Raw genomic sequence first — 11,930 nt, forward strand, 5'->3', positions numbered from 1 at the left:
TTTTTTTTTTCCATGTAAAACTTTCTTGGGTTTTTGTAATAGCAGCCTCATATACTATTTGTCCTTTTGTGATTGTCTTATTTGATTCAGTATAATGCCCTCCAGATTCATTCACGTTCTCAGATATTTCTTGGATTCATCATAGTGCTTTACCATTGCGTAATATTACATTGTGTGTAAACAAGCCATTCTCATCAAGTCCATTCTGACTCATAGGGCTCTATAGGACAGAATATGTCTGTTAGCCGCCTGAATGTCTTCTTTGGTGAAGTGTCTGTTTCTATCCTTTGCCCGTTTTTTAATTGGATTGTCTTTTGTTATTGAGATGTTGAAGCATTCTATAGATTTTCAAGATTAGACCCTAATTGGATGTTGTAACCAAAATTTTTTATCCAGTCTAGGCTCTTTTTATACTCCTTTTGTGATGTCTTTTGATGAGCTTAAGTGTTTGACTTTTAGGAGCTCCCAGTTATCTAACTTCTCTTCTGGTGTTTGTGGATTCTTAGTTATCATTTGTATTGTATCTATGCCATGTAATAGAGCCCGTAACATTGTCCCTCTTTTTAGTTCCATGATCTTTATCGTTTTCAGTTTTATATTTAGGCCTTTGATCCATTCTGAGTTAGTTTTTGTGGCTCATTCTATTCTTCTTTCCCCACCCTACACTCTAGCTTCAGTGTGTCTCTTGAATCCCTCACTATTACAGATTCAGAAAGAGCATTCCATCAACATTCACAAGTTTTCCTAGAAGTCTTTCATGCCAATGCATCAACTCTTTTGGGCACTTGCATTTTAAAACTCTTCTTTCTAGTTGTCAAATAAAAAGTGTTTCTCATTCACATCCCACTTTGGTGAGAGGCGCCTGGGGTCTTAAACACCAGCAAGCAGCCACCTAAGATGCATCAATTAGTCTCAACCCACCTAGAGCAAAGGAGAATAAAGAACACCAAAGACATATGGTAAAGAAGAGCCCAAGAGACAGAAAGGGCTGCGTCCCACCTTGGTGAGAGGCGTCTAGGGTCTTCAACGCTAGCAAGCTGCCATCTAAGATGCATCAATTGGTCTCAACCCACCGAGAGCAAAGGAGAATGAAAAACACCAAAGACATGTGGTAAAGATGAGCCCAAGGGACATAAAGGACCACATAAACAAAAGACTCCATCAGCCTGATGGCCAGCTACCACTGATCAATGCCCTGACAGGGAACACAACAGAGAATCCCTGATGAAGTAGAAGAACAGCAGGATGCAGAGCTCAAATTCTCATGAAAAGACCAGGCTTAATGGTCTGACTGAGACTAGAGGGACCCTGGAGGTCATGGTCCCTGGACCCTTTCTTAGCCCATGACTGGAACCATTCCTGAAGCCAACTCTTCAGACAGGGATTGGACTAAACTATAAGATAGATAAAGATACTGGTGAGGAGTGAGCTTCTTGACTCAATTAGACACATGAAACTATGTGGGCAACTCCTGTTTGGAGGTGAGATGAGAATGAAGAGGGGGAGAGGAGCTGGTTGAATGGACACGGGGAATACAGGGTTAAGAGGAGGAACGTGCTGTCTCATTAGGGAGAGAGAAGCTAGGAGTACACAGCAAGGTGTGTATAACTTTTTGTATGAGAGACTGACTTGATTTGTAAACTTTCACATAAAGCACAATAAGTAAACAAAAACTTTTTTTAAAGTGTTGTTTCTTCTTAAAAGAATTTGTGTCTTTCACCTGCCCTTGAGAATATGCTTTTGGGAAGGGGGAAAAGCTAGGGAGCTTAGTTGCCCCAGAGGAATGGAAAGTCCTCCAAGCCCTAGGGAAGGAAATTCTAATTCAGAAATGATGTTTCCATGACAATCTTGAGACTAAAATGGGAAGTTAGAAATCAACCCTTTAGGCCCTTGAACTGCATATAATCTTAATTATTCCCGTATAAAAATTTACAAAACATTTTTGTATCCATTATCTCATTTTGTAATCCAATCCTGTGAATGCCAGTAAATTTCCAGTAGTCAGAAAGACTGCCTTAAACTAGCCCAAGCCAGGTTCAGCCTGCCCTTCATGCCCAAAAGGGCCAGCTGTGACCATTAGTTGACGTCAACCGAGGACAGAGAAGCAGGTGGAACAATTCAGAAGGAAAATCATTACTTGGACCCCATTCCGAAGCGACAGGTCTGAAAAGAACCATGTTTTCTGGCCACCATAATTCCTGTAACCTATTCCTTCTAGAATTTTCCCTCCCCATTAAGCCTACGTGGCTGCCATCTTGCTGCCCAAATCACATCGAAGCCCTACTTATGCATAGCTCGAGGATTCAGATCTGAGGAACTGACTCCTCGCTCCAAGCATTGCAATAAAGTTACTTTCTCTTTCTCAAAAGCTGGTGTCCAGATTATTGTTAGGTCTGAGTGCTCTGGACAGAACCCACCTTCTAGGGTTTGGCAACAATTTCATCCCCTATGCCATATCAGCCTTATGGGGTACACATGAAAGGCATATAATTTATATTTGATGAAACTGTAGCTCACCAAGCTCTTACATCTAATAAGTGAAAATACTCAGACTAGGACAAAAACTGTCTGTGTCCCAATTTTCTTTCCTTTACCACTACCTTCTCTTTAGATTCAGCCTTGCTCTCACCGGCATCCCTCTTTATCCCAGGTCACCCACGCTCAAAAAATGTCTGAATAACCTTTTCCACCATTTCCTTGCCTATTCTACGCTTCTTTCAAAAGCTCCTCCAGTTCTTAAATCCAACTCTGCTTTTCCAGATCCTTAGATCTTAGTCCCACACTGTCATGGATTGAATTGTGTCCCCAAGAAATGTGTGTCAAGTGGGCTAGGCCATCATTCCCAGTATTGTGAGACTGTCCACCATTTTGTCATCGGATGTGATTTTCCTATGTGCTGTAAATCCTACCTCTATCATGTTAATAAGGAAGAATTAGAGGTAATTTTTTTATGTTAATGAGGCAGGACTCAATCTACAAGATTAGCCTCTGTCTTAACCCAATCTCTTCTGACATATAAAAGAGAGAAGGGAGCAGAGAGGCATGGGGATCTCATACCACCAAGAAAGCAGCACTGGGAGAACAGTGTGTCCTTTGGACCTGAGGTTCCTAGGCTGAGACACTCCTTGACCAGGGGATGACAAGGACCTTTCCCCAGAATCAACAGAGAGGAAGCCGTCCCCTGTAGCTGGTGCCCTGAATTTGGACTTGTAGCTTCCTAAACTGTGAGAAAATAAATTTCTCTTTGTTAAAGCCATCCACTTGTGGTGTTGCTGTTACAGCAGCACTAGATAACTAAGACACACACTGAACATCACCTGTAGCTCAGCTCAAAGTGACAATTATCCCTATTAATATCATCCTTAACCCTCTGTTGAAACTATTCTCTATTCCTGACCCTACTGACTCCAATGCTCTATCTTCTATCACAGTGGTTGTCAAGCTTTAGGGTGCACCACAAACACTGGAAAGCTTGTAAATACAGATTGCTGGGCCCCACACTCAGAGTTTCTGATTCAATAGGTCAGGGTAGGGCCTAAAAATGTTCATTTCTAACAAGTTGTCAAGTGATGCTAATACTGCTGGTGCAGGGACTACATTTTGAGAAAACTTACCCTTCCTCATTCTCACTCCTAAATTCAGCCATGATGTCTACTTGAGATCTTAATAGCTCAGATTGAATTCATCTTTCTCTCAGGTCTTCAGGCCCTCTGCCTCATGTTGTTTGTCCTCCTTCCACTGATATCACTGAAAGAATTCATACTTCCCATTTCTGAACGGTTTACAATGCATAACTTTCATTTTCAGTAATATTAACCATGTCAGCCAGCAGCCTTATAAATTTGCATTTATAGACGACTAAATTTTTTCAAACAGATGTTTTCAAACTGCATTTAAAATAGAAAAAGGGATTATTTTATATCAAACATAAGAAAACTATATTATGTATAGACAAAGATTTTTTTTTAATATAATTGCTTACTGGTTAGTCACCAAGAATGAAGTAAGTCTATTTTCAAGAGAAGATCAAAAACACACTCGCACTGTGATCTCTCCTCCCCCATGAGCCACCACTCCTCACCTCCCACCCCCACCCTCTCCACCCTCCTCTCTCCTCACCTTCCCCCCTCTCCAGAGTAGATTCGATCCTTAGAGGATGATGTCTCCACTAAGAGAAAAGTTTCCCTGGCATCTCTGGATAATTATCCTGATCTCTGTGTCTCACTAATCCAGCCTTCGAGAAATATACACAAATATAGATCAGATTAGATGCAAGCACAGGGAGTGATGCCTCCCAAGGAGCACACTGAGGAACTGTGGGCCCTTGCAGGAGAGACTTCTAAACTGTTAATAATCACTGACCTGAAGAATGAATTTAATTTGTTTATGTTCTTCACACTGTAAGGAAGCAAGTCTCTGGAGCCACAAATATTGTTCTTCATCCCTGACTCTGTTTTTAGGTGGTGTTAATAAGGAGCGTCTTGTGGCTAGAGTTTCTCTCACAACTTCCTCTTGGAGCCAGAAATGCCACCAGGTACGTAAGGAACGTATACTCATCAGCGCATCACCGTGCCTGTGCACACTGCTTTCAGAGCTAAGAGCGTGCTGGCCCTTCTGTAAATCCACTGAGTCTTCATTCCTTTGTTCTTTATAGGACCCTGCAGTTCTCTTCTCCCAACACATTCCTGAGGAGTCCTCAAGGTGATATAGTTACATTTAGGGCTCACAAGGTACCACAGAGGGTCCACGGTGCAGCTCACTTAGGGAAAATGATGCAAGATGTATTGGTTATTATTTATTGGCTGCTAAATTTCCTTCCATTAGAAAATAGTCTGAATCTGATAAGCAGGCTGATTGCTGTGGAGTCAGTTCCAACACATGACTACCCCATTTGTGTCAGAGTAGAACTGTACTCCACAGGGTTTTCAATGGCTGAATTTTCAGAAATAGATTCACAGGTCTTTCTTCCAAGATGCCTCTAGATGTCCTCAAACCTCCAACCTTACAGCTAGCATCCAAGTGCATTAACTGTCTGCACCACCCAGGGAATCTAGTAGGGCTTTGTTTTTAATATTGATGCAATGCACTTTTCACTGTTGGATTATCCTTCATCGAGAGCAATTAAGGCAGGTTATTCTTATATTTTTCAAGTTGTTGGCAAGTGGCAAGGAGAAACCGAGAAAGAAGTAGCCCAGAAGACTCTCTTGTCTTTCAGATTATCTAAAGGTTAGCCATAAATACAGAAATATTTAAAAGAAGAAGAACCCCTTCACTTATAATTTAAAAAGTAAATGCTCCTCACTGATCAAATGGCTTAAAATCCCAGCAGATGGTTGGTTATTAGGGAGGGTCCAGCCCCCTTTCTAGTTCATTCAGGATGGACTGCCCAGGTTCACTGTTCCTCTTCTCTACAGCTGCCCATTTGTACTAACACTTGAGGTGGTCAGAAAGACAAGTGAGGTAAATTTAATTTTCCATTTAAGTTACTAATAGATGTGTTTTGGAGCTAGAGGCAGTAGAAAAAGATTCGGTAAGATTTCGAATTATCTGTGAACTGCATTTAGCCACATTATCCATCTTTCTCTAGTCCTGTATTCCATAGATAACTGAGATTTCACTGCAGCACAAATCATGTAGACAGAAAGAAAGGCCAAAGTTACGTTACTCAAGTACTGTGTTGGGGAAGGCTATGAGCATATGAGTGTGTCATTGTATGTTTGTCGTGTTTGGGTGTGTGTGCATAGAGGCAAATCCCGATGGGTTTGGAAACTCACTTCAGTAACTTGACTAAAAGCTGCCCCAGCAGGTCTGAGTTAGCTCAGTACAAGAACAGGCTGACTCCAGCTGCTGGCCAGTAGAGGCCTCTGCTTTCTAACAAGGCAACTTACTCAACCAAGGAACTTCCATTGTTCTCTAGTTTTTTTTTTCTAGTCAATTTGATGGTCTTTGCTTTCCTGTCCTATAAATATGTAGAGCAAGAGTGAGCAAACCATGGTTCATGGGTCAAATCTGGCCTGCTGCCTGTTTTTATATTCCCAGCAAGCTAAGAATGTTTTTCTTACATTTTTAAATGGTTGGAAAAATCAATTAGAGAGTAACATTGCATGAAACATTTGACATATGTAATGTTAACTATATGAAATTCAAATTTCAGTGGACATAAATAAAATTTTATTAGAATACAGCTATGTTCATTCATTTAGGTATCATGTATGGCTACTTTTGCACTACAAAAATGGAGTTGAGTTGTAATGCCAGAGCCTATATTGTGCACAAGCCTAAAATGTTTAAAAATTTGCCCACCGCTGGTACACGGCATTACAAGGGATGGGGAGTCCTTCTCTACTGAAAGGCAGACCTTAGTGAGTACAATCCAAATATGCACACCAATAAGTGGGATCGTGAGAGCTAAGGGAAGGGTGGGCCCCTGTTACTTTTCAGCTTCTCAGTTTTTCTGCAATGAACCCTGTTTTATATGTGCAGAGCTTATATTAGTAGAGCATGTATGCACACCCCATTTGTGAGAGAGAGAGTATGGGAGAGATTTTGATTGATAGAACTATGAGATGAGGTTGGAGATGTTTGTTGATGTTAGGCACCATCAAGTTGATTCTGCTCATAACAACTCCATGTACAACAGAATGAAACACTGCCTGGTCCTGAGCCATCCTCACAACACTTGCTATGTTTGAGCCCATTGTTGCAGCCACTCTGTCAAACCACCTCTTTGAGGGTCTTCCTTTTTTTCACTGACCTTCTCTACCTTACGAAGTACTATCTTTTTCTCCAGAGATTGGTCCGTCCAGAAAATATGTCCAATGAAGTCTAGTCACCCTAGCTTCTAAGGTGCATTCTGGCTGTACAGATTTTTTTCATTGGCAGTCCATGGTATATTCGATATTCTACACCAACACCATAATTCAAAGACATTAATTCTTCTTTGGTCTTCCTTATTCATTGTCCAGCTTCATATGCATTTGAGGCCATAGAAAATACCATGGCTTGGTGTCAGATACACCTTAGTCCTCAAGGTGACACCTTTGCTTTATAACACTTTAAAGAGGTCGTTTTGCAGCAGATTTGCCCAGTGCAATACATTATTTGATTCCTTGACTGCTGCTTCCATGGGTGTCGATTGTGGATCCAAGTAAAATGAAATCCTATTGGTTCAGTTCTGGAGGTTTTTGTCTTCTTTATACTGAGGAGTAATCCACACAGAACGCTGTACTCTTTGATCCTCATCCGCTAAGTGCTTCAATTTCTCTTCACTTTCAGCAATCAAGATTATGGCATCTGAAGGCATTATGCTGAGAGAAATTAGTAGAGGCAAAAGGACAAATATTGTATAAGACCACTATTATAAGATCTTGAGAAACAGTATAAACTGAGAAGAACACATACTTTTGTGGTTACGAGGCGGGGAGGGAGGGAGGGCGGGAGAGGGTTTTTTACTGATTAATTAGTAGATAAGAACTGCTTTAGGTGAAGGGAAGGACAATACTCAATACATGGAAGGTCAGCTCAACTGGACTGGACCAAAAGCTAAGAAGTTTCCGGGATAAAATGAATGCTTCAAATGTCAGTGGAGCAAGGGCGGGGGTTTGGGGACTATGGCTTAAGGGGACTTCTAAGTCAATTGGCAAAATAATTCTATCATGAAAACATTCTGCATCCCACTTTGAAATGTGGCGTCTGGGGTCTTAAATGCTAACAAGCGGCCATCTAAGATGCATCAATTGGTCTCAACCCACCTGGAGCAAAGGAAAATGAAGAACACCAAGGTCACACCATAACTAAGAGCCCAAGAGACAGAAAGGGCCACATGAACTAGAGACTTACATCATCCTGAGACCAGAAGAACTAGATGGTGCCCAGCTACAACCGATGACTGCCCTGGCAGGAAGCACGTCAGAGAACCCCTGAGGGAGCAGGAGATCAGTGGGATGCAGACCCCAAATTCTCATAAAAAGACCAGACTTAATGGTCTGACTGAGACTAGAGGAATCCCGGAGGTCATGGTCCCCAAATCTTCTGTTGGCACAGGACAGGAACCATTCCTGAAGACAACTCAACAGTCATGAAAGGGACTGGACAGTGGGTAGGAGAGAGATGCTGATGAAGAGTGAGCGAATGATATCAGGTGGACACTTGAGACTGTGTTGGCATCTCCTGTCTGGAGGGGGGATGGGAGGATAGAGAGAGTTGGAAGCTGGCAAAATTGTCACCAAAGGAGAGACTGGAAGGGCTGACTCATTAGGGGGAGAGCAAGTGGGAGAACTGAGTAAGGTGTATATAAACTTATATGTGACAGTCTGACTTGATTTGTAAACGTTCACTTGAAGCTCAATAAAAGTAAATTAAAAAAAAAAAAACTACAACGTGCTACACTGACTAATCATTAAATATTCTAATAATCTTAAAATCATTTTATAGGCCAAGCATAAATCTATCACTAGGGGTTGATTCAATTTATACAATAGAAGACAATGCAGTGATTGAATTAATGATGTGGGGCCATATATTTTTACACGGAAAAAAGAGGTTATAAAGCAATGTATTTTGAAAATCTCATTTTGTTTTTTTTTTTTAAGAATAGAGAGGAACACAATACTCCAAAGAGATAAAATTGTTTTCTCTGGAAAGTGAGATGATTTCTCATTTTTCTTTGTCTGTTTCCATATTTTTTATGTTCTTAATTATTAAAAACAAGGATTCTATTTTAGAAAAGTAAATTTTTAAATACTGTGGTGTTAATAAACTAAAATCACAAGGCATAAGCACCTTAGTTTATTTGAAATTTGTCAAATAAAGTGCTCTTTTTAATGTCATAAACTTTATTCTTTAGAGCAGTTTTAGGTTGACAGAAAAATTCTGATAAAAGTACAGAGACTTCGCATGCTTTTATCCTCCAACCATTTCCTCTATTATTAAAGTCTTTTTTTTAATTTTATACCAAGCAATATTAATAAACATCCTTGCATTTGGATAAGGCTTGTTGAATATTTTTTACATGTATGTTTTGTGTATCACCAACCTGCAAGAAAAGAAAATATCATGTGTGCTCAGCAACAAGAAATGATCTATAGCAACATTTAGAGATAATGTTACGTTTGCATATCCATTTGTTTGATTTTTAATAAATGATCTTTCTGAGTTTATTAAGATTCTGAATTTCTGGCAGGGGGGATTACAGTCAGAAATGTGGAAACCTATCATGTGTAATATCTGGATAGCACAACAATGATTACTTGTAAGTAGCCAAACCACATATTTTGAAAGAAATTGTTTCAAATGACATTTATGGTAAAATAATTTGAAACACTGTATTTGTTTAGGGTAGCAGAGGTTCAGTTGATAAATTGTTGTTGTTGTTGTTGTTGTTAGGTGCTGTCGAGTTGGTTCCAACTCATAGCGACCATGTGCACAACAGAACAAAACACTGCCCAGTCCTGCTCCATCCTTACAATCGTTGTTATGCTTGAGCTCATTGTTGCAGCCACGTTGATAAATTAGAGGGTTTAAAATAATGAAAAAAAAAATAAAAATATTTTTTTGTTTGTTTGTTTGAAGTAAAGCAAATACAAGGAATGTTCTGAGGTAACTATTAGCTCTCTACTCTCCAGGAAAGTGTTACCATGATCTTTCCTTTTGGCTTCTGTGTTAAGACTTATACTTCACTGATATGTTACAAGAGAAAATTATTCTGATGTGAACAACACAGAGAAACTATGTAACGGACATTCACAGCTCTGGGTAATGTGAGAAGTGTGTCAACTACGTTCCATTGGGTGAGAGGTGTCAAAAAACATAGTCCTTCCACTCCTAATAAAAAGTAACTTAGACTGAGAGTGAATCTATTAAAATAACTATGGGTGTGAAAAAGAAACACAAACTGATAGTCACTCTGCTGCCTTTCACAGAGGTGAGAGGGTGATGTTTCTGAGTTTTCAAAATTTCAAATAGGAGAGGGAATTATTTTCAAATCTAACTCACTGATGAAGAAAATCCATAAAATATAAAGCTTCTAGTGCTACAAACCCAATTTTATTGAAATTTAGAATCACTCAGATCATTGATTGGTAGCTTTTAAGGAAGAGTCAAAGGATGGATTATTCCAAACTAATTGCCAAATGGCCAACATATATGCCATGCATAGGTTTCCTACAGGTTTCTCAGGAACCAAAACAACTTGTGTAATGGTGTTCTCTGTCTTCTCTGCAGCCCTGGGATTCATGAACAATTCAGTGAAAAGCACCGTGACTGAGTTTGTCCTCCTAGGCTTCCCTGGTGGCCAGGAGATGCAAATTTTCCTCTACTCATTGTTCTTTGGGGTCTATATATTTACCATCATGGGAAATGGCACCATTGTCTGTGCTGTGAGGTGGGACCAATGACTCCATACCCCAATGTATATTCTCCTGGGGAACTTTGCTTTCCTTGAAATCTGGTACATTACCTCCACTGTGCCCAGTATGCTGGCCAACATCCTCTCAGAGACGAAAACCATCTCCTTTGCTGGCTGTTTCCTGCAGTTCTATTTTTTTACCTCCCTTGGTACAACTGAAACATATCTCCTCTGTGTCATGGCATACGATCGGTACCTCGCCATCTGCCGCCCACTGCACTACCCAATCATCATGACCCTACAACTCTGCTATATCTTGATGTTTCTTTGCTGGGTGTTTGGGTTCCTTAGTTACTCAGTCTCCACAGTACAACTCTCCCATTTGTCTTTCTGTGGGCCCAAAATTGTTGATCACTTTGTGCATGACATGGACCCACTGATGTCTCAGTCCTGCGCTCCAGCTCCTATCACTGAGATTGTCTTCTATATTCTGAGCTCCCGCATTATCATCCTCACCCTTCTATACAACCTCGGCTCTTATGACCTTTTACTGATAGCTGTGTTAAAAGTCCCTTCAGCAGCTGGCCGGCGAAAGGCCTTTTCCACCTGTGGATCACATCTGACAGTGGTGTGTTTATTCTTTGGGGCCGTCTTGGCAATGCATGTGAGCCCCACATCTGAAAACCCAGCTGAACTTCAAAAGATTATTATTTGTTCTATTCTGTGGTCACTCCCTTCTTAAAACCTCTGATTTACAGCTTTCGTAACAAGGAGATGAAGGGTACATTGAAGAAAGTCTTGAGGCTAGAATAAGCCGAAAGTAATCTATGTGAGACAAAGCAGACCACTGTCCACACATAAAGGATCACTTAAGAAAGGCATGATTTCAGCGGCCAATGCACACTTTAAAGAAGACATTTTCTCAGTGGCATCCTTCACTGATTTATTCTTCAGCTAACCAGGAAGAGCTATATTATAATTCACCTAATTGTAACAACTATATTTTCAACATGGGCAATCCTGGTAGATACAAGGCCATTACATCTGTGGTGTTCCTCCCAATTTTTTAGGTTTGATTACTGGAGGGATTGGGTGTAGAAGGTCGGAGCGCTGTTATCCCAGGTGGATCATCGTTGCTGTACTCAAGGCATTTCTTAACACAGTCTAATTTTTTAAAAAGTGAATACAGAACAAATTTTAATGCCTAATGACTACTGAACTAAAGGATTTAGTAACAGAACAACTTTCTAATTTCCTTGGTTCTTGATGGTTGAGAGTCTTCCAGACTAGGGACAAACCGAAAGTTTCATGCTTACATAAGTAGTAAATGTTTTGACATTAGATAAAGTAGTAGTCATTCTTTCATTGGGCAACAAATACTATCGGGCAACTACTATGTTCCAGGCACTCTTCTAAGCACTAGAGAGACCCTGTAACCAAAATTGTCAAAAACTACTACCCACATGGAGTTTACATTCTAGTTGGTGAAAGAAAACAGTAAATAAGTAAAATATATAGCATATCAGAGAGAGGTAAGTGCTATGCAGAAAGGGGAAAGACGGTAGGGAGTATAGGAGAGAAGGCT

The 11,930-nt window shown here is 40.3% G+C and overlaps 1 pseudogene; it reads left to right on the forward strand.

Annotated features, from left to right (window-relative positions):
• The first annotated feature begins 10,226 nt into the window (after positions 1 to 10,226).
• LOC126083626 (olfactory receptor 11H4-like) lies at positions 10,227 to 11,087 on the forward strand (annotated as a pseudogene).
• Positions 11,088 to 11,930: the final 843 nt, after the last annotated feature.

The sequence above is a fragment of the Elephas maximus genome, chromosome 10 (assembly GCF_024166365.1).
Source record: "Elephas maximus indicus isolate mEleMax1 chromosome 10, mEleMax1 primary haplotype, whole genome shotgun sequence".
Taxonomy (NCBI): domain Eukaryota; kingdom Metazoa; phylum Chordata; class Mammalia; order Proboscidea; family Elephantidae; genus Elephas; species Elephas maximus.